Source organism: Oryza glaberrima, chromosome 7 (assembly GCF_000147395.1).
Source record: "Oryza glaberrima chromosome 7, OglaRS2, whole genome shotgun sequence".
NCBI classification, from domain to species: Eukaryota; Viridiplantae; Streptophyta; class Magnoliopsida; order Poales; family Poaceae; genus Oryza; species Oryza glaberrima.
In genome coordinates, this window is record NC_068332.1 from 9,208,415 (window position 1) to 9,232,024 (window position 23,610).

A 23,610-nucleotide genomic window follows, 5' to 3' on the forward strand; every position below is an offset into this window, starting at 1 on the left:
GGCATTCGGCTAGGTGTGGCGGCTCTCCGGCCAACCGTCGCGGCGGCGGCAACAGCGCTCCGGTGAGTCGAGGCAGGCACTCGAGGCGAGGTGGCGGCTCTCCGGCCAACCGTCACGGCGGCCGCCGCCGCCGCGCCCCGGCACGTCGAGGCACAGACGCCAGCGGCGATGGGTCTCCAGCAAGCAAGAAACGGCCAGGGTGGCTCCAGCATCCCGTCTGCGGTGGTGTCGTTCGTCCTCCCCGCGCCGAAGCAAGGGAGACGGCAGGTCTCCAGCGAGCAAGCAATGGCCAGGGTGGTTCCGGCATCCCGTCGGTGCCGGCGGCGTTCGTCCTCAGCGCATTGATGGAAGAAATCTTACGCAAAAAATCAAGATGAAAAAAATAGGGGCAAAAATACAACAACAATCCAAGGGTATAAATGCCCTTTCACCCTTAAATTAACACCGTGAAACTAGCCATCCAATCCAGGGGTAGAACTCCGGTTCATTTTCAAAAAACGGGGGTAAAATTGCAAACCCTAAAAAACAAGGGCAAAATAGCAATTGGAGTTGAAAGTGGAGGTATAGATGTAATTGTCCCTAGTATAAAAAACACGCAGTGTTCTAATATAATATGACAAAAGGTTGGGTCGTTGGTTCATATGGTTTACTTTTTCTAGCTAAATAAATTATCTTCTGCCCATATTGGGATTATCATTAGTTTCTCATTCTGTAATGAATTTCAGTTTTGAAAACTACATGGAAGATGGTTCTCCTCCCATAATGACATATAGTGGCTACCCTTGCTGGTTCACTAGTAAATCAGGAGTTGTCAGTACAGTCAGTAATGTGCATGCACATGATAGATTGGATTGGTACTAGATGACATGTATGCGGGTATGCAGTTTTTACCGCACATAAATTTGTAAACAAGAAGCTACCTAAGGGTATACTGGCACTTGCTACGGCCGGGCTTTTGAGTTTTTTTAGAGAAGGGTATTTTTTACCCGGCCTCTACATCCAACCGGATATATATAGCTATTTTATATTAGGAACTTAGTCTATTGAACAGGGAACTTAGCCCTCAAATAACTCAATCTGAAATTCGCTCCTAAACCGGGCTTTTGAGTTAATCATCCATATTTTTTTTCCAGCATAGGTACAACAAACAATAACAATAGCTACAAAGTAATGCGTTGTACGTTGGATTTTAACCCTAAGACATATTCTGTCAAATATATCTGGTCTCTACACAATTATACTCCCTTTTTCCCATGGTGCCCTCTTGCAACTACACATACTAAAGGTACTGTAGTGGTATGCAAGGGCCTATTTGTAAACTCCACTTTAAACATCTGGCATATATATAAGCCATTTCCAAACCGGTACCAAACCAAGTCATCCAATGATCAGAGATGTCGATCAGTTATATAAATCTATGAAGTAAAATTGTCCGTAGCACACAAATATGAGTCAAGTGTCATGATTATATTTTCCATTAGATAAAATTCGATACGCAGGTCAAGAACTTATTATGTTGGCAGTACCCTATAAAACGGAATGTCCTTGGCAGTCGAAAACCGCTAAGAATAGGCTAAAACCCGCCAAGGCTAATTATTCTATCGGTCAACTGCCAAGTAAATACAGCCAAATCTAGAGAGCCAGGGATATTCATATTTCTTGGTAGCTAACCGTAAGGAAATGTCTTCTTGGTGGTCCGATAGCCAAGCAAATTAAGAAGATTGTCAACTTTCCAAAACACCAGGAAAATTAGTATTGTCGGTTTATGACCGACAAGAATATTTTACTTGGCTACCGTGAAACTGCCAAGAAAACTTATGTATTATTGATAGTCGTTGCCGCCAACTGTAGGTTATCTAGGCCGCCAAGAGTAAATTGTTGCTGTCAAAAACTCTGTCTTTCCGTGGTGGCTCGTACTTGTCTCAACTACTAAGAATAAATTTATTGGCAGCCCACCGCCAAGTAAGTTTAGACTTGTCGGTCTTGGCCACCAAGAGTAACTTGTTGATGTCCTTTACTGTATTCCGAATAGCATTGTAAATATGTATATACAAACCACAAGAAATTTAACTCTGTGTGTCTATCTATCTATCTATCTATCTATATATATATATATATAGGCAACATATTCTATGCACACAGGCCCTCACATGTACATAGGTGCACACCAACTAAAAAATATCACCAAAAAATCTAGAAAAAATCATACACATACTTTCAATTGTATTACACCTAGGGTTAAAATCTTAACGTTAAATTCATTATATTTTAGCCATAACAAAAAAAAACAAAAAATCTGACAGTTTTAAGGTTGTAATTTTATCAGAATTTTATCTTTTTTGTTATTCTCTATGTAGAATGAATTTGAAGATGCGACTTTGCACGTAGATGTAATACTATTGAAAGTACATGTATGAATTTTCCTAGAATTTTTTGTGATAATTTTTAGTTGGTGTATACGGTGTGTACACGCGAGGGCCTGTGTACATAGGATACGCTCCAAAATATATATATATATATATATATATATATATATATATATATATATATGAAAATGATTATATACACCTAGGTGTACGTACTCCTGCTCTCATCCACCGTACATCAGCGGCCTAGTCCCGATCAAACCTGGTACTGGGTCTAACTACCGGACCCGTTTTGATTTTCGTGGATATAGTGATCCGAACAACCGTGAAAACCACTTTTAAAAACTCTCGTTCGTAGACGGTGGTGCCAAATCAAACCACAGATCGATCCCAGGGCGAGACCGCGATTTACGGACGAATTTGGCGGTGACCGTGAGATCGATCGGCGACTCGGCGTCCGCGGCGGCAATTCGGCGTACATTCACGGTGTGATCTGTCGGCGTTTCTGCATCTACGATGCAGTCCCATTTGCAAGCCGGAGCCGACTACACGATCCAGTGGCAATGGTGTCCACAGCGCAGCCCATCGGCAAGCCGGAGGCGACGGCGTGATCGATCTGCTCGCTGAATCATACGGCAACGTCATCGATCATCAACCAAAATTATAAGCTAATATATTGAAAGCTATATATGTAAACATCCAAAATTATACTGCAGTGTACACCGCCAAGGATGCAAGATATTAGCTCAGAACAGGCCTCAGTTTTTTTTGCCCCATATAAACATGAAGGCCTACTTCTAAGTACTCAGCTATAACAATGCAAGCCCAATAGATAGATCGACCACCAAGGCCAAGCCAAGGTGTGGTGTTGCTGGGTTGTGTGATCGCATAATTTGGTCTTGCTGCTGTTGTGCGACGATCCTTCCATGCTGCGCCGACTGCCGAGACCGAGACATTGATCCCACTTCCACGCGCAGTGACCTTAGAGGTGGCGATATAGCTTGCTACGTGCAACAATAGCACTTGAAATTGATATCTTGAACAAGATTAATTATGAACATATAATTGATGATTTTATTTCAAGAAATAGTACTAAACGGACAATGATTTTTCTAAGTAGAACATGAGGTCAGCACTACTCTCTTCACTCTTTCTTTTTTTTTTTGGGGACTCTTCACTCTTTCATTATTACTAGTGTATGATATATTTCAAAATATTGTACATTATAGCACATATTGCATGTATATAGTTGAGTAAAAATATGTTTTATTTGTATTAAACATGATTTTTTAAACTATAGGCCTTATTGTCATTATTTCACCCCTATGTACCAAGTTCCTGGGGACGGCCCTGAGCGCTAGCACATGCTACCAGCGTGGTGGAGGATGGCCGTCACGGCGCCACGTACAGGTTACAGTGGCTTCCCTCAGCTATCTTACTGCTTCTTCGATTCCCGATGCTTCCCAGGCCATAGCAGGCCATACCCAACTTGTGCAAAGCAGTGTTGTGGATGACAGAATACGGATGTCGGACGGAGAGGGTACCGTCAAACGATTAATCGGAATACGGATGATTAATCGGAATTTGGCGGAAATTTAACGTTTTGTGTAAATATGTGTACATAGTTGATAAATAGCTTGTTTTTTGACAGATAATTGCGTATAAGTACATATATTGAATATATACATACTATTTTCAAATAAAACAAGCATAACATAAAGTGTAGGTCTGAGCATTCATAATGGTACACCAAATACTGATAGGTTTGATTCGCAATGCATAAAGGAAATATTAAAAGCATGCCATACGGTATCAACAACACTAAATTAATCCCAAGTAACATATCGATTACTCGGAAGAATCGTAATTACGCCTGGTTAGTCGGCTGATTAGTCAGAAACGGTCGTTTAGTCGCTAATGACGGCAATTATGCATTCTGGAACGATCAACAACCACCGTTTCATCAAAACGTGACGGAGATATTAGCGTCACCGTAATAACGTCCGTATATACGGCCGTATCAGCCGTTATCCATAACACTGGTGCAAAGGAATGTCGATACCCACACACATGCCCTTGTGAGCTGGAAGTATAAAACCTTCGTCCATCTTATATTGATCTCATATCTAGAACTGTGCCTAACTTATACGAGTGAATTTATTGTTAGGTGAAACTGATTTTTTTAATTTAAAAAATGAGTGCTACTGTAATATTTATTTTTTGCAGCTATCCTACAATTATTAAAAAAATTCTCAATGGTATGACAACATAATTTTATGTTTTCATATGTTTAGTGTAGCTTTTGGGAATGATCTTGAGGTTATTGTAGGATGGTGTTTTCAGTGGAACCATTTCTTGGGTCAGTACACTGCCGGGGAACTCATTTTTAGTGTTTGCAACCCCTTTAGTCCCGAGTCACAGACCAAGACTAAAGGTCTTTTTTTCATTGTTTTTTCCTACTTGTATATTGAGTTTGAGTTGCTCCCGACATGCATCCCGAAAATTAAATTGAAATCCCAAATCCCCATATCAAATTGACATCACAGATCGAATGAACATACTCAACAACAAAATCAACCATCCATAAATTCACAAAAACATATTTAAAAAATCTACAACGGCACCACACATTTACAACGACATCACAAAAACAAGACAGACCCGCACGTCATCGTCTCCGGCGCTGGCTCTGGCGTGACGTCTGGTGGTTAGCCTGCTTGTCAGCACCACCGACGATCCCTCCAGGTCAACGCCCCCCTCCCCTCCGCCCGGCCGCCCACCGGTTGCCACCGCCCTCCCCTCCACCCACCTGCCCGCCGCCCGCTGCCTGCCGCCATCGTCCCCTCCGCCCGTCCACCCACCGCCACCCTCCTCTCCACTGGAAAGGGGACGGAGGGAGAGGAGTGGAGGGAGGGAGGGCAAAGGGCGGGAGGATAAGGATAACACGAGGAGGAGCACGGTTGCCAAGGAGATAAAAAGTGGAGGCGTGCGGTTGTATTTTTTTTCAATCTTTGGTCCCGGTTGGAATAAACAACCAAGACTAAATGTTAATCTTTAGTCCACTAAAGATAGTAGGGCCTGATAACTTTTTGAACCGGGATTAAAAATCATTTAGTCCCGGTTGGTATAAAAAAGTATCCTTGGGCTTTTTAACCAAGACTCAAAATGATTTTTAGTCTTGGTTCCTATTCGAACCGGGACTAATGTGATTTTGCGATCCGGGCAAAGATCACTTCTCTAGTAGTGATATGTATTGATCTCTTCTTTATCCATGAAATGAAGTAGAGCTTCTATCTTTGTTTCAAAAAAAATAAAATAAAACATAATTATATACGATATGTCACATAGCAGTTCATAAACACACAAAGGGATTGAATAATGGTGTGTTTGGATGTAGGGTTTTAGGTGGATAGGACATGGCGACCTATTTTTTGTGGGTGTTTGGTTGCTAAGCATAGGTCGGATAGGGCGGTCCGGAGGGGAATATTCCCCCCAGATGCCAGATGGGGGATCCGGCAGATTTGGTCGGACGCATTAGCCCGAGCGCTCAGGCTGGCGGGGCGAGCGATAGGGTGGGTCACTTCACCCCTCTCACCACCGACATCAGTGACAACGTGAGCTCGATAGTGGCCAGGGCAGGCGATGAGAGAGGAGGCGAGCTCGGCGGCCGGCGCGGACGACAAGCGCGGCGGCGACTGGTGAGAGAGGAGGTGCGCCGGCGGCCGACGTGTCGGATCCCGAAACTAATGATTCGGTAACCGACATATTAAAACTGTATCAAGTCCTGGATCAGTAGATTGATACAAATTCAATAATCTGGATCGTCTTTGCATATGTTTAGACATAGCTTTGAAGGAGATATTATTACATAAAGTAATAGGGTATTTACAAGATTGTGGCTAACTAGTACAGCAGAAGCTTTGGAATGGCCTAACTCTGCTGTTTTGCTATAGACTTAAACCATCTATCTAATCTAGACTTGAGAATTAGGTTGAAATAAAACTAACTTATATGATTGAACTCCCAGCTTCGGCACAAACTCCAAATGGACTCTGAAAAAGGGGGTTGAAGCAAGGGTGAGTACAACGTACTCAGCAAGCTATTATATTTAATCAACAATGAATGTATGAATTGATAATATCTGTGTAAAGGTAGGTTTACTTGCAGAAAGCAGAGAATGTAGAAGTAGAAAACCTGTAATGTTTTAAATGCAGCAGTATTTAATAAAATTTCGAATTAGGTTTCTATCCAAGATGCCATAGTGAGTCCCAATGCCCGATAACCGCGAGCACGGCTATTCGAATAGTTTTAGGAATATTCATACTGCAGTAGATGTACGCTTTACCCGCAATCCATGTCGTGCCAAACACATTAGCCTTGTCATGGCAAAGCTTTTCGGTTACTAACATCAGTGGTACCTGTTCCATGAACTCTAGTCCCCATGCGCTCTGAACGTAACGTTATCAGCAGCGAGAGGAGTTCTGGCGTTCCCGAGATCTTTAGAGAGAACTGATTGTATGACACCATGTCATCGCAATCAGGGTTCACAAACAATTCATGATCATGATTTATCTCAAATAAATATTTACCTGCGCCTCGGTAAATATCACAATATTGCCCTTCGCGGCATAAATTTGCCTCCTGCGCGAGGACTCAAGAAGAACCACTATACAGAGGTACCACCTTTGCTAGATAACTTAATTAGCTAGGTCTATGCCCATACGAGAATTGCGGTCGTACTCGTATGTTCTTCACATGTACTTGGCAGTCTTATGTCGGTTGGAACAGTACTAGCCACCCGGAAATCAACCATTTCTACCGTACTGTTCCAATCTAAGTTCATTATATTTTCTGCAATCTAACTAGGCATGGCTAAGCAAAATCTAGCATATATCTGATTTGCTATATGTTCAAGTTATGCATTTGAAATCATGTATGACTAATGCATAGAATAGAGATATAAGAATATAGGATCATTATGCTCAAAGGGGAGGAATAATAACTTGTCTTGCTCCAACGCAAACAAATCCCAGATAGGCAACCTGATTATCCGATCCTCGAAATACCACAGGTTGCCATCCAAAATAAAATAGACTCTACTAAGAAAGACGAAGAACCAAATTCAATAAAAATCATGAAATAGCAAGAAAGTGATAAAGAGCAAGAAGGGCTAGGCTTGGGGTATAAATATCTCCGTTAAAGGGGTATAGGGTTCTAAAGGGGTTGGAGGCTAAGGTGGAGAGGGGATCAGGCAACTAAGGTTACTTATATTTTATGTGAATGCTTGGTTGCTGAAAGGATAGGATGTATATTGGATAATTGAACTGGTTCAGTTGGAATATGGCTAGTATTGGCTGGTGGTAGGTCCGGGTAGTATAATACCTAGGGTTTGGTTATATTTAAGCTGATTGCGGAGTAGGGAAGCATATTGGCTAGGCTGTGTATAGGTTCTAGGAGAGAGGTGGCTGAGTATAGTGGATAGGCGATATTGGTAGATGGGGTATTTGGATGACGGTTGGGTTTTAACTAGCAAGGTGTTAGCTAGGGTTTGGTTGTTTAGGCCGATATCAAGGTAGGATAAATATCGGCTAGGGTTTTAGGTGTTTGCTAGTCGTCGCTAGAGTTGGACAGTATAACGACTAAATTTGGTATCATTTCTAGCCGGTGTCGATAGACAGCATGTCGGCTAGAAGAATAGGAGGTGGGTGCAGGTTTTGTGGGGTGGAAGTGTTACTCCAACAACCATGAGTGGCGATGGAGCGGGTAGGATCACACAGAGCTCGAGAGCTAACTGTGCGACGTGCTGTGAAGGTCGAGGGAATAGTGATCACACAGACCACTATACACATCGAGGCGTGGGGTGTCAGGAGCATCACTTCGACGTTAGGTTTGGTTTTGCCGGGCTTTACAACCAACGGTTCGACGTTGGGGTCCGTAACCGCGCGAACGTCCCCATGGAAGGCGTAAAGTTCCAACCGGCGGCAGGACCTAAGGCATCGAATATCACCGCCAACACACCCACCACAGCCTACGGAGCCGGAGCATGCAGGAGCCAAGTCGTCGGGAGATCTAGTCGGACCAACTCGACTACGGTCTCGTCGGTATCATCGAGTTCTGCTATTCCCTTTGTAATATGTGGTTTCCATCATATAATCTCATACCAACTGGATTAGGGCTATTACCTACCAAGGGGCCTGAACCAGTATAATCCTTATCTTTTGTTTGCTTCATGTCGTTTGTTTGCTTGATGTCGTACTACGTCGATCCTCGTACCAACAGACCCCAATACCCTCTATATTCGGTCTACAAGTATCCCCCGTCTACACATGTACTATGTAAAATGCCAAAAAAAATAAAATTGTGGCTATATAGCATTTTTTTTGCAACATTAATGTTTTTTTTATATATCTCATTTTCTATTACAACAAAAGTCCTAAATAAAACAATAATTGTAAATCATTGCAATAAAATAAAGTTCTTTACCACAGAAAAATTATAATTACAATAGTACAATATATTGTATGAATTATTTTTTGTTGTAATAATTTGGTGGCAATAGTTCAATTATCTAGTGGCCATTTTCTTCCCGGTTTCGCTAATGTCGCATCATCTCTTCTCCTCTTTTCCTTTTCTTTTTTTCTTCTTCTCTTTTCTCTCTTCTCCTCTTTTCTTCTTCCCCGAGCCCGAGAGGCTGGCGGGGCAGCATCGAGCAAGCGCGGCGGCGGTGGCAGGCGGAGCAGGAAGGGGCGGCGGGCGGAGTTCCTGCGGCCCCAGGCATTCGAGGACATTAAGAAGGCAGGGCGGAGGTGGAGGGGATGAAGTAGTTGGAACTCTCCCGCCAGAGCAGCGTGAACTCCCTCATCCACCGTCGCCGATGGGAGAGTCATGACAAGCGCACCTCAATCTAGTGGATGCGATGGCACACCGCCGCCTCCTCTCCTTTGATCCCACAACAATGATAACATTGCCACCACCGACCTCGCCCTCCGTTTGCGCGCTACTCCTGCCTCGCCATCGGCTCATCTATCCATCCCCGTGACATCCTCTGCCTCGCACTGACGACCCACCGCTCGCCGTGGCCACGCTCTCCTAGCTCGGTTTCAACCTCCGCCCATCCTATATCTTCCTCACCGTCCTCCCGGCGCTCTTCCCCACCGTCCCCACGCACGCCCGCCACACGCTCTCCGCCGCCACTGCACGCCGACTCCATGCCCGCGAGACGACGGGGGGAGGAGATGTGCAAGATGGGGCGCGTGGTGCGGTGGGCCGACAAGCTGTTCTGGCGCACAATGGAGGCCACAGTGAAGGAGGTGCTGACGCTGGCACGGGCATAGGAGTTCCTCAAGGCCATCGAGGACGTGGCGCCCAAGGCGACGTCGTGTGGCACTCGTGCACCGGCTCGTCTCCGTCTCCGTCTCCGTCGAGGTGTTCAACCACATGTGCACCAACGCCAGAGCACATGCCGCCGCTGCGCGCCCGCCACCGCCCTGCTTGCCGACCTATCAAGCTCGGGGAAGAAGAGAAGAGAAGAGAAGAGGAGAAGAGATGAGAAGAAAGAAAAGAGAAGAAGAAAAAAGAGAAAGAAAAAGAAATGTGCAGAAGACAGGATGCTGCTGAGATGTGGGTCCCACCGTATACCATGTCAGCAAAATCAGGGAAAATTGGGTCAATAGTGCCTTGGGATCCTTTTTCCACGGTTTGTGATACTTGAGAGGTAGAGATTTCTGGTACTGCACACTGGGGACCTTAGACTGACTCGATGTAAAGTTGAGGGACGTCAGTTGAACTTATTCCTTTCGCATATGGCTCTTTAAGACGCCCGCATGTAAAAATCGATTTTCACTGCGGGCATCGTAACAAGGCCGCATGCGAAAATAAACACATTTTTCAGCACCGACGAGGAGGGCGGCGAGGAGGCCAAGGCGAGGAGGGTGAGGCTCACTGTGTGCGCCGAGATGGCTTCGCTGGCGGGCCCACGCCAATGCCCCGCGTCGTCGCCTACTTTGCCAAGGCGCTTGCGTTGCGTGTCGTGCGCATGTGGCCGCACATGTTTGAAATCAGCGCGCCATGGGAGCTCACCGACGACGCCTTCAACAGCAACGATGATGCCACAGCGCTGCGGATACTCAACACCATCATGAGGGCCAAGACAGAGACTAGCCCTGGGAGGGCCAAGGCAGAGGAGATGTTCGCGCGAGAGAGGATGTGCAATGGAACGGTAGTGGCGGCGGGTGTGCGATTGCCAGAGCGACGGTTGTGGTAGCGGTAGTGGGGAAGACGGGAGCTGGAGTGGCGGCAGTCGGGAGGATGGGCGGCGACGCTGTAGATGCCGAGGGAGCCCTCCCCGATGCGCTCCTGTCGAGTACCAAATGGCCGGGTGCAGATGCGCTCCATGGCGGCACAGGTGCGGCAGCAGATGTTCGGGCCGCTGCTGAGCACCACCGCCACCGTGGATTGGAACGCACAAGGCAGCCCTCCCATGGGCCCACCACACGGAGTGTCGCCCCGACTTTGGCCGCTCGCCTCCACGCCGCACCCGAGGCCCTTGAGGCCCGCCTCCACGCGCGGGCACACCGCTTGCGCCGCCCCCTCCTCCTGACGTCCTCACATCGAAGACGAATAGCCGACGCCTAGTCCACAGCGCCAAGCTCCTGTGTGTCGACTGCTAACTCGGTCTTGGCCAGCGACGCCCTTGACACCAGCTCCATAGGCAACCTTGGCAATCTGTCCTCCCACCTCAACCCCCTCCCGCCGCCGCGGCCCATCGACGACTTCCAATGAGGAAGCCGCATATCCAACCACTATACCACCAGCGTCAGTGTGGAAAGGGTCGGGGTGTGAGGAGAGCCCCGCCGCGCCCATCATCATCCCGGCGCTGCAGCTATCACGCCGAGAAGAATGGGGGCGAGAGAGAGAGGGTTGACCGGATGAGAAGTGAGATAGGTTAGTAGAGAGAGGAAGATGACTGGTGGGCCCGCTTTATTTTTTTAATTTATTTAATGAATGGGATGCCACGTCAGCAAAACCGCCATCCAAAACCGCTGAGGGAGTCAAATTGTATTGGTTTTAAGAGTTGTGGGGTCAAGATATCCGGTTTTGTAGTTTAAGGTCACGGATTAGATTTCAATCACTTTTGAGGGACACAAAGTGAACTTATTCCATAAATGTAAGAACTGGACTATGGATTCGGTATCGAATACTAGAAATGAGAAACTGAAGAGTTTGAACTATCTCCTCCCTTGTTTGAGTTCTCAACTTTCTTCTTCCTCAAGTTCAACTTCCTCTCAAAATTCTACGAGGTCCTATCAGAGATATTTGAGATAATGAAAGGGCATGTAGCCTGGTGGTTGCAGTGACATGAATAGCACTAGAAGGTTTGTCTTCATGCATACCTTGTTTATCAGCCTACATTGTTTGGTTAGCCTTAGGATACGTCGGGAATCTGATGTACACAAATGCCTCAAATATCTCTGATTTTTTTTATTTTTTTATTTTTAGAGAAGGGTATTTTTTATCCGGTCTCTACATCCAACCGGATATATGCAGCATTTTTAAATTAAGAACTTAGCCTATCGAATAGGGAACTTAGCCATCAAATAACCTGATCTGAAATTCGCTCATATGGAGATATAAAATTCGATAGAAATGCAATACAATGCATCGCATCAACATTTTGAGAATTAATTAACTTACTGAAATAAATTCTTTTTAAAAATTTTGTATACATAGCTTATAAAATTATTATAAACAAAGTCTTAGAATTTGCATTTAAAAAGCGCTATGATCGTTTTAAAAATGCACATAGTATAGGAATTTTGGCAACACAACATGCTTCTATAGATTTGGTGTATCACGATAAATTTACAAGTTTACTGTAATCATATTAAATTATTATTACAGATCAAGATAAATCTATTTGTGGTGTATCTTGATTTCATACTAAATCTGAACGCATATTAAGTATGTAAATCAAAATCAAATTTGCTAAAATATAAGTATCGCAAGCGAATGATAAATAAAATATAAGAGGAGAACAAAGAGGCGGTTATGAAGTAGCGTAGATGGTGGAAATTTGGCGACCAAAAGTCCACATGTGATGCTCTCAACGCATCCGGCATTTGTTGTTTTTCATTATAATTCCATTTATTTTTTTTTATCCTATGCTCCACTTTTTAAATATTAGTTATAAACTATCATATTATGATTCTACAATATTTTTTGACAAGATTTTAAATTACTTTACACTATTAGCTGAACTAATAGCATTACATATATTTTTCACACCAACAATTTTATACTATGCTTGATAGTAAAGTTTTTTTCGAAACCTAATTAACACTTTACAAATTTTCACAACAAATTATATTTTTTATATACACCACACATGATAGAATAGTTAGAGTCGTGCGAATGCACGACTACATAAGCTAGTGAATATTGAAGAGCGGTTGTGGTCACTATACTCACATCAAACATCTTTCAAAGTCATATGTGTGACAGCTGGGATTGACAGAATGACTGCCTCCCGTCCCTTCCAGAGCTAGAGACGAGCTTGAACAACACCTATCAGTACCCACAAACCACATTGCGGCTCCGGAGTACATTGCTAGACTTATTCCATTGCAAGTACGTCTTGTGTTACTGATGCCTCTCATTCACACATATCCAACAAACAATAATATGGAAAGTTTATAGCTCTTGCGTCGTATCATGCATATTCATCGTGCGAGCTGCTTCAAAGGAATCTGTATGCTTATTAGCTTCGTGGATATCAAGTAGCATGGTCTGACTAGCTACTTATATAACTCTCCTTTACTATTCCTTTACATATTACAACTCTCTGTATGTCTTTACTATTATTAGGCAGTAAGTGAGCATATGTGCTCTGCATTCTAGGATGGATAATTTTAGCTTTCATCGCAATCTAGTACAAACTAAAAATGTAGGATTAGTGTAAACCAAAAACTATGCTACTAATTAGTTTTATCAATAACCTTTGCCATGTGCACATATGACCAAAACATCAATAGAAATCTGCTCAGCAGTACTATTAGGAGCCAGAATTGTAGGATGTGGTTCCGCATGTTAGTGAGATTTCTTTGGCTTATATGCTGGAGCGCTGGACATTCGATAGAACTTATTGGCATATACTGTATAAGATAGTTTGCCTGAAGAAAAAGAAAACGTTATAAGCCAGACTTACACTGGTGGAGAAAGGGTTATTACTCCCGGTTCGTAACCCCTGTAGTCCCGGTTTTCCAACCGGGACTACGAATCCGGGACTAAAGATCGCTATCTTCTTGGGTGAAAATACCGGGAGTAAAAATCCATTTTTAGTCTAAACATAAAGCATACCAACCGGGACTAAAGAGGCTAATCCGGTTGCTCTTTCCGGTTCCTCTTTATTTTTTCTTTTCTTCATTATTTTTAAATATATTGATTTCACCCCATCCCATCCCCAAAATCTCAAATCAATCATCCTCAAATTGCCTCCAAATCCACAAATCGATCATCTCAAATACTCAAATACATCAAAAAATCTTAAAAAAAATGTCGGGTCCCAAAACTAATGATTGAGAAACCCACATGTTTAACTGTATCAAGCCCTGGATCAGTAGATTGATACAGCTTCAACAATCTGGATCTTTATTGCATACATTTGAACAAGGTTCCAAAGGTGATGAGGACATCACTTTGTCGGATACGCTCATAACTTCACACGTTCCAATGATAATTCCAAGTCCAAGTCCAGTTCGGCCTCCGGAGACAGCACTGACTTCAAACGGACCTAGCGCCTTCATGCCAACTCCGATTTGGGTGATCTTGGAGTTCGTGGAAAGCTTATCTCGCTACCTTTCAAATGCATCCGGTCTCATGTCCAAATTCATCTCGAGTCAACGGGAATCGCCAAAATAAGATAGTGCTGTTGCTGAAACCGAACTTGGGCCTTGGGCCTTGTAATAGACTAGGCCCATCTCGAAAGTGTCTCCCTCCACCTCCACGAATTAGCATTTAACCCTAGCTTTATTTTCCTTTATAAATAGCTTTGTACATCCTAAAAAACAATTGGGTTTTGTTTAGTTGAATTTTGCCAAGTGCCATTCACCTTGTCTTTAGTCCTCGCTCGATTAGTCGGCGACTATTGATTCAGAGCCCCCAATAGTTGGTGTGTTGATTTGCTGGGTCGATTAGATCTACCACTTCAATCGCAACTATTCCTTTGTGCTTAATTACCTATTCGCAATATTTAGATTGCATCTTATCTTGTTCTTGCAGTGTTCTCTCGTTTGCATTGCAGGGATCATCAACCGCGCGTCACGGTTGGTACGACATCGTTTGTGGAGTAGCGATTGCACGGCATCCTGGACTTGTTCTAGTTGGTAGCCACGTCGCAAACGTCGCACTCGATTAAAGCGAGAGTTATCCCCTCACTAGAAGATCGGGCCACGAGAGAGAGCGTCATCAAAAGGAGTTGTTATTACATAAAATAATAGGGGAATTTACAAGATTGTGGCTAACTATTACAGCAGAAGCTATAGAGTGACTCAACTCTAAGGTTTTGCTATAGACTTAAACCATCTAACTAATCTAGATTTGAGAACTAGGTTGAAATAAGACTAACTTATATGATTGAACTCCTGGCTTCGGCAAGAACTTCAATTTAACTCTGGAAAAAGGGGTTTGAAGCAAGGGTGAGTACAATGTACTCAGCAAGCTATTATATTCAATAATGAATGTATGAAAAGGGTAATATTTGAGTAGGGTTACGATTACTTGCAGAAGGCAGAGAATATAGAAATAAAAAGCCTGATGTTTTAAATACAGCAGCATTTAGTAAAATCTTGAATTAGGTTTCTAACCAAAGTACCATATGAGTCCCGATACTCAATTCCGTGAGCACGGCTATTCGAATAGATTCATGTTTATTTTACTGCAGTAAATGTATGCTTTACCCGCAATCCATGACATGCCAATATTCATTAGCTTTAGTCATGGCAAAGCTTTTCGGTTACTAACATCAGTGACACCTGTTCCATGAACTCTCATCCTCATGCGCTCTGAACGTAACGTTATCAGCAGCGAGAGGAGTTCTGGCGTTCCCGAGGTTTTTAGAGAGAGAACTGGTTGAGAGACCCCCGTCATCTCAACCTGGTTTTCACAATACACACACACTTGAGCTCAACAAATCATTTACCTGCGCCTCGGTAAATGTTATATTTGCCCTTCGCGGCATATGCTTGCCTCCTACGCGAGGACTTAAATAAGAACCACTATACAGAGATACCACCTTTGCTAGATAACCTACTATGCAAGGTCTGTCCCCATTCTAGATTTGCAGTCGTACTCGTTCATTTGACATAAGCACTTGGTAATAACTATATCGACTGAGACAGTACTAGCCACCCGGAAATCAACCAATTCCTATGTACTGTCCCAATCTAAGTTCATTATATTTTTATGCAGACTAACTAGGCAGTGCTAAGCAAATCTAGCATATATCTGGTTTGCTATATGTTTAGGTTATGCATTCAAAATCATGAATGACTAATGCATAGAATAGAGATATAGAATATAGGGTAATTATGTTCAAGGGGAGGAATAATAACTTGCTTTGCTCCAACGCAAATAAATCCGAGATAGGCAACCTGATTATCCGATCCTTGAAATACCACAGGTTGCCTCTAAAATACAATAGACTCTACTAGAGAAGAGGAAGAGCCAATTTCAATAAAATCCATAAAATAACAAGAAAACGATAAACAACTAAAAGGGCTAGGGTTTAGGGTATAACCTATCTCCTTTATAGGGTGTAGGGATTACTGGGCTAATATGTGTAGGTTCTAAAGGGTTGGAGGCTAGAGGAGATTAAGTAACAATTGTCACTTATATTTTATGTGTGGTTTTTGGTTTCTTGGAGAATAGGGGATATACTAAATAATATAATTGGTTAAGTGGATATGTGGCTAGTATTGGTCGAAGTTGGGCTTTGGTAGAAGAATGGCTAGGATTTAGTTGTTCTCTAGTCGATGCTGAAATAGGATAGCATATCGGCTCGTATTTCATGCATAGGCTATGGGTAGTAGAAGGGTAAATGGTTGGTATGGAATTTGGATAGCAGGCCGGCTGGGGTTTCATTTGATTAAGCCGATATCGAGGTAGGATGAATATCGGCTGGGATTTGGGTGTTTGCTAGTCGTTGCTAGAGTTGGACAGTATAACGACTAGAATTGGTATCTTCTCTAGCCGATGTCAACAGACAGCATAACGGCTAGAGGGATAGGAGGTTTGTGTGGGTTTAGTAGGGCGGAAGTGTTACTCCAACAACCGTGAGTGGTGGCGGAGCGGCTAGGATCACACAGAGCCCAAGAGCTAACTGTGCGGCGTGCTGTGGAGGTCGAGGGAATAGTAAAGCTCCGACCACTATACGCATCAAGGCGTGGAGTGCCAGGAGCAGCACTTCGACCTTAGGTTTGGTTTTACCGGGCTTTACAACCAACGGTCCGACGTCGGGGTCAATAGACCGCATGAACGTCCCCATGGAAGGCGTAAAGTTCCAACCAGCGGCTTTTTAGTGGCTAAAAGGTATTTTGGAAATAAATGAAAATATTCGAAAAGCAAATATAAGTTTAAATTGTAAATTCAATTATAATATTAAATCAAATATTTATTCAAATGGTATTTGAATAAATTAAGGAAATTCAAAATAAAATATTAAAATAGAAAATTTGGTGTAAAAAGGTAGGGTTTGAATTTAGATGAATTTAGGTCCAAGTTTCACTGGAATCGGATCTACGGTTTAGGAGATATGGGCTTTTAAAGAATAGGAATTGAATTAAATAGAGAAAATACAAAATGCTACTGTACAGGGGCCCACCTGTCAGTCTTTCTTTTTCTTTTTCTCTTCTTTTTTCTTCTTCCTCCCGTCATCTTCCTCCTTCTCTTCTTCTTCCCGTGTAACAGCATAGAGAAAGAGAGAAGGGGCGCCGGTGCTCCGATGGTGGAACGGCCACGACGGCGGCGGCCAAGCGTGTTCCCGAGCGACGCGCACCCGGGGAAGTCGGTGGCTGGCCGAGAGAGAGGGGAAGTTGGCCGGAACGGCAAGTAGAAGAGCTTCTCTTCGGCTACAAAGAAAGTGGTTGTGGTGGTTGCTATGGGGTGGGGAAGAAGGGGGAAACGGGAAAAATGGGTTCGCCGGAGGGAGGCAAAGCCGATGGTGCAAGGAAACTAGGAGGGAAGCTATAGGGGAGGAGATCGACCGATGGCGGCGTCAGCCGGAGTTGACAGCAGAGAGAGAGGAAGAGCTTCAAGCTCTGATAATGTGAGGAACGGAGGACGATCTCGCCGGCTATTTATAGGCGGCGGATGTCGGTTGCTTATGGCGGTTTCGGAGGAGAAGGCGAGAGGAGACACGGCTGCGGCGACGTGAGGAAGAGAATTACGGCGCCGGCCTTTCATCCGATTGGTCGATCATGTCGGTTTGGTGCAATGGCTGGCGTCAGCGGTCTGAGGTGGCGGCTGACGTCAGCGGCGGATGCTTAGCGGCGACGGAAGCGGCAGAGAGTTGTGGGCGGCGGTGGTAGATGGACACGGCACGGCGTCGGCTGGGGGCGTTGGCGCCCAATCCAGCGGCGCCCGGGGAAGAGGAGGAAGACGACACGGTTGGGAGGGGTAGCTGGGCCGGCTTGGGCCGTGCAAGAAAGAAAGGGAATTCGGCCCAATGTCAAAAGGAAGAAGTCTAATTTTCATAGAGGTTTAATTTAGAGGAGAGTTTGTAATTGGAAGCAATTTGGATGGCTAAGTTTTACAAGGGTTTCGAATTCGGAGGATAATTGAATAAGAAGGTTTGAAAGGAAATTATATCCAAATATAATTCCCAGAAGAGATAATTTCTGGTTTATTTGAGTGCAATATCTTAGAGATGGAGTTTATTTAATGCACTCAAATAGGAATTCAAAATATTCAACACCATAAATAATATGGCTGTAGATTTGAATATTTTTGAGTATGTGGAGGGAATATGGAGGGAGTAGAATAAATAGAATTTTAGCCCAAAATATATGGCATGGATTCTAGAGAAGTATATGAGGCTAATAGGAAATTTGGATCGAGAATCAAGGATAGGTTTAAGATCAAAGGGATGGGTTAATAATTAATTCCAAGAAAATTGGAATTACTTTGGTTTAGGTTCAAAGGTAGTGCTGGAGGATTTCTTGGACCATAATTCATAAAGGTAAAAAGGATTTTCAAACTAAATTTGAAGAAAGGAAATTTTGGTCGAAAGAAGGTTTAAGATGCAAAATCAAATCAAAGAGAATACCTCAATTTAACAAGACCAATTTTTAGAATAAAACAACAAAAGATTTTAAATACCAAAGAGGGATTTTATGCATGTTAGTTTTAGGAGGTCCCTCTAATTATAATTTCTTAGGTTTAGGAAGTTATTAAAAACATAAGAATCGGCATGATGCATATTTAGAAAATAGCAGATTTTCAGTATGTTACAAAAAATTACATCACAACTTCTACAAAATTCATCACATATTCACATCACACACAAATCAAATACATCACACAACAATCTCAGATCCAATCAAATACATCACACGACAATCTCAAATTCTTCCAAACAAAAAAGAGAAAGCGCTGCCTCGCCGCGCCGCCGCCGCGCCGGCTAGCCAGCCGGCCCTCCACGCCCCGCCAGCGAGCGGCCGCCAGCCGCCGCCACGCCAGCCGGCCAGCCCTCCGCGCCCCACCGGCCGCCGCCTCACCGCACGCCGCGCCGCCGCCGCGCCGGCCTGGCAGTAGAGAGGAGAAGGAGAGGAGAAGGAGAGGAATAGAGATAAGAAGAAGAATAAATAAGGTTGAGGAGAGGAGTTAAAAATGAGAGGAGATAAGGTTGAGGAGAGGAGGAGAGAGGAGTTAAAAGGAGGGAAGGAGGTAGCTCGATCCGATTGGGCACACCTCTCCGATCTCCGCGTAGATCTTTACTCCCGGTTGGTTTTACCAACCGGGACTATAAATAGATCTTTAGTCCCGGTTGGTAACACCAACCGGGAGTAAAGCGTATGGTGATCTTTTTTCCCGGTTGGTGTTATCAACCGAGACTACAAATAGATCTTTAGTCCCGGTTGGTAACACCAATAGGTACTAAAGATTGAAAAATACCTTGTAGCTTTTAAACCGGGACTAAAGATATTTTTAGTCCCAGTTTTTAATACAACCGGGACTATTGTAAAATCTGGTCGACCGACCAAAGATGGTTTCTCCACCAGTGTTAGTGGCAGACATAATTCGAAAGCATTGAAAAGAGGAGTAGAAATTGTTCCGTGTACGTTATGAAACTCAAAATTAACTCTCAAAACAAATCTGAAGAAAAATATTTTTGAGGATACAAAGAGAGCTTGTAGTGAAATTTAATTGCTCCCACCTGTAACTTAAAATAAAAAGTTTGAAACTCTCGCGTCGCCCTCCCCAGGGGCGGCTCGGGAGGCGACGACCCGGCCACCCCCTCTCCCCCATCTTCCTCCTCCGCCTCGCCGCTGCCTGAGTGGCCGCCGGCAAAGCCGCGCGGCCGCAAGGACAGCGGCGGCGGGGCTCCTTGCTTCTCGTTTCCCGGGCGGCCAGGGAGCCTCCTGGGCGGTGGCGGCGGTGACCGCCAGATCCGCACCGCTCCGGCCGGATCTGGTGGCGGGGATGGCGACAACGGCGGTAGGGGCGAGGGCTGGCATGACCGGCGGCTGGCGGAGGGGATGGCGACGGCGGCGGGGATGGTGATGGGATGGCGACGGTGTCACGCCCGGAATTTCTATCCAAAATTCCAAACGCTTACATGTGTGTGAACCCTCGTCCAGGAATCAGCCGAGGCACACAATAACAAATTGATAATAGAGTACAATTATTACTCTAATTAATAAACAAATAAAATGTCATTACAGAGGTAGATAGTTCCTCTCAATCAATAAAGATCTAAGCAGCGGAAAAAAATAAGAAACAACGCAGGCGACTCCTCTCCAAAGGCAGCTTGACCAGGGCTACGCCTAATCATCCACACTATCAGCATCACTATCGAACTCCTCCTCTGATGAATGATTGCAAGGTGAGTATATGACATACTCAACAAGCCACGCAGCAAATATGCAAGTGCACAGGATAACAAAGGATGGCATAGTAGGGTTTCATTTGCATAAACAGCATTTAATAAACATTTCAGAATTTAAATAAACAGTTAAGTAATAATTAAACAATATTAATCCAACGCTATACAACATACCCTGTTGCATAGGCCCAACCATTCTGAACAACCAATCCCGGCTGCACAGTTCTATCTCCAAACCAGGAATATACCATTCCAAACCAGGAGCTAATCAAATTATTACCAGTTATAGCATCTTTTATTATGGTGAGAAGTGTGAAACTAATCACGAAAGACATCGTTTGACCCGCCCATAACCGCGGGCACGGCTATTCGAATAGTTCTACTCTGATCAGAGGTGTACCACTGTACCCATAAGACACAGCCCCACGACATGTCACCATGCGCCTCGATACCACCACGGTACCTCGGAAAGGAGCTGTGACAGTACACCTCGCACAACACAATCCACCACAGCGCACCGTTCCTGGATCATAATCACCCCCTTATAAACAAGGCATGGACTCCCCAGCGACCCCCGTGGGCTTATCTCCGCCACTTCTCAATCTGGTGCCCTGCAATGAACCATGTTATACAAAAGGTAAAGCCGTTGCCCACGCTGGCTTGTGGTTGGCACGGTTAATGTTTCACGACCGAAAATCGTGAACCGGTCTTTAACTGTCATGAGCACGACCATCAAAACCATGTGCTCACAACCCACCATTATCAGGTTTTAGTTGGCAAATTAATTAATTAACCAATCATGATTAACCATCATGAGCTATCATTAAGCCATCATTAAATAATAGTGAATCATAAGTTATCCCCATAGTGTGCTAATGTTTCTAAGCATGGCTAAGCAATCATATCTAATATCTAGCTGAACCAATTTATAAAGCCCAACTAGTCAAGTTATAATAACCCAAGGTATCAAGGAATAAAGTAATCAAGAACAAAAGGGCTATAACAAACAATAGGTTAATTCCACCCAATGACATTCGAAAATAAATGCAATAGTTGAATAGAAACAATAGCTTTAAACGGGATCAACATGCTCAAAGGGTTGTGTCGCGTCCCAAATCGACCCTAAAATACATCCTCTAAATTATGCCTAGAATAATTAAAATGCTTGTGAAAGCCTTCAAAAATTAAAATGTGCAAAGTTAAAAGTCAAATAGGGCTTGGAGGATTTTTGTATATTTCCTAAAAGCCTAAAATGTGTAAATAAATTTTAGTGGAATTTTCAGAGCACAAATAATAATTATTAAGAAATAAACAAAGTTAAAATGATTTTATAAAAAGAAAAACCCTAAAATCCCTCCTTCTCTCTAATGGGCCGGATTCGGCCCATCTCCCTCTCCCTCTCTCCTCCTCCCCGCGGCCCACTCGCCGCCTCCCCGCGCGCGCGCCGCTGACGGGTGGGCCCGCCCGCCACCCTCGCTGACGGGTGGGGCCCACCCGTCATCCCCTTCCTCCCGCCGCCTCCCCACGCCCTAGCGCCGCCGCCGTCGCGAATCCCGCCGCCTCCCGCCGTCCCCGCAAGCAATAAAGTGGGGGGAATCACTCCCCGTGATCCCCTCTCCCTTTCCCCCCATTTTTCCCTCTCTCTCTCGCGTTCAAACGGGCGGATTTGCCCCCGCAAATCTCGCCGGCGCCGTTGATGGCGGCCGGACCTCCCGCGCCGGTTTCCTTCCCCTCCGGCCGCCCTCTCTCACTCCCAACCCTATATAAACCCTCCCCGAGCTCCCCACCACCGTTTCCGCCACTCACCGCCCTCTCTCCTCGCCGGAATCGAGCTCGCGCCGTCGCTCTCTCTCTCCGCCGTCGCCGCCGAGCTCCGGTCCGCCGCCGTCGTCGCCCCGGACCACCTCCCACCTCGGGGCCGCCTCCTTCGGCTTCGCCGCAACCTCGCCGACCCCGTCCACCTCTCCGTTTCGGTCGCCGACCGCCGGAGCGCCGCCGACCCCGTCGACCCGAGCCGCGCCGCCGCCTTCCTCCGCTCCGGTTGCCGTTTCCGTCGTCGCCGTCGACCCGGGGTGAGCCGTGGACCGCTGCCTCCTTTCCCCCTTCCCTCCCCTCTCTCGGCCGCTGCTCCGCCGTGCCGGTGGTCGCCGGCGGCGACCATCGGGGCGCGGGCGCTGCCTCCCGCCGGCCGCGCCGACGTGGCCGCCTCCGGGCGCGCCTAGCGGCTGCCGCGTGGGGCCCGGCCGTCAGCCGCCCGCGCCCTCGGGTGCGGCTGACGCGTGGGGCCCACGGCGCCGGCCGGTGTAAGCCGGGTGCACCCGGTCCACCGTGGACCGTGAGGCTGCCGCGTGGGGCCCACTCCCGTGGACCCGGTCCGCGCGCCCTCTCCCCCGGCTGACGCAATAAATCTCTTTTTAATTAAATTTTAAATGAAGAAATCCGTAAATATTCATTTAAAGAGCATATAAACTTCAAATGGCCATAACTTGGCCATTTGAACTCGGAATTGGACCGTTCAAGTCTCTAATTTTTCCTTAAGAAGTCAAGAACCCATTTTTGTGCTTTGTTCCTGCTTGTTATATGGAGTTTATTAGAGTAAAAGCCCTTTTATTTTCCGTTGGTCGTGTAGACGCTGCAGCTTCGGAAGATCCGCTCTTCGTGGAGGTTGAAGCCGACGTTTGGGAAAGCGAGCAAGGCAAGTCACATAATTCTTTGAACATATTGGATCCTAGTTTATAAAATTATTTTGATTTAAATTATTGCATTATCGCTTTATTTAAATTCCCGCGTTATCACTGTTTTATTTAGCCATGCCTATTTACCTTTGTTATGACCTTATTATTGTGGTTATTGTTATTATTACCTTGTTCACCCTAGAATAAACAAAACCCCAGCTAGTGGGCACTCTATTCATGGCTCCACTAGTATGAATTTAGGTAGATGCTTCGCTGATTAATTAGGCAACATTAGGTGGTTTTATAACTCTAGACTTTGGGAATATTCATATCACTTGGACACCATGGAATGGTTGGATTATTGTGGAATTGGATTCACACCTCTCCCTCTATTCAAAACCCTCAAAATGGTTTTAGGCTGGGCTCGGGGTGCATGGTTTTGATGGTAGCACCTCGGCCATACAAGGACCGG

The 23,610-nt window shown here is 45.0% G+C and overlaps 1 pseudogene; it reads left to right on the plus strand.

Annotated features, from left to right (window-relative positions):
- The first annotated feature begins 9,282 nt into the window (after positions 1-9,282).
- On the plus strand, positions 9,283-10,965 carry LOC127780160 (uncharacterized; annotated as a pseudogene).
- The last annotated feature ends 12,645 nt before the right edge of the window (positions 10,966-23,610 follow it).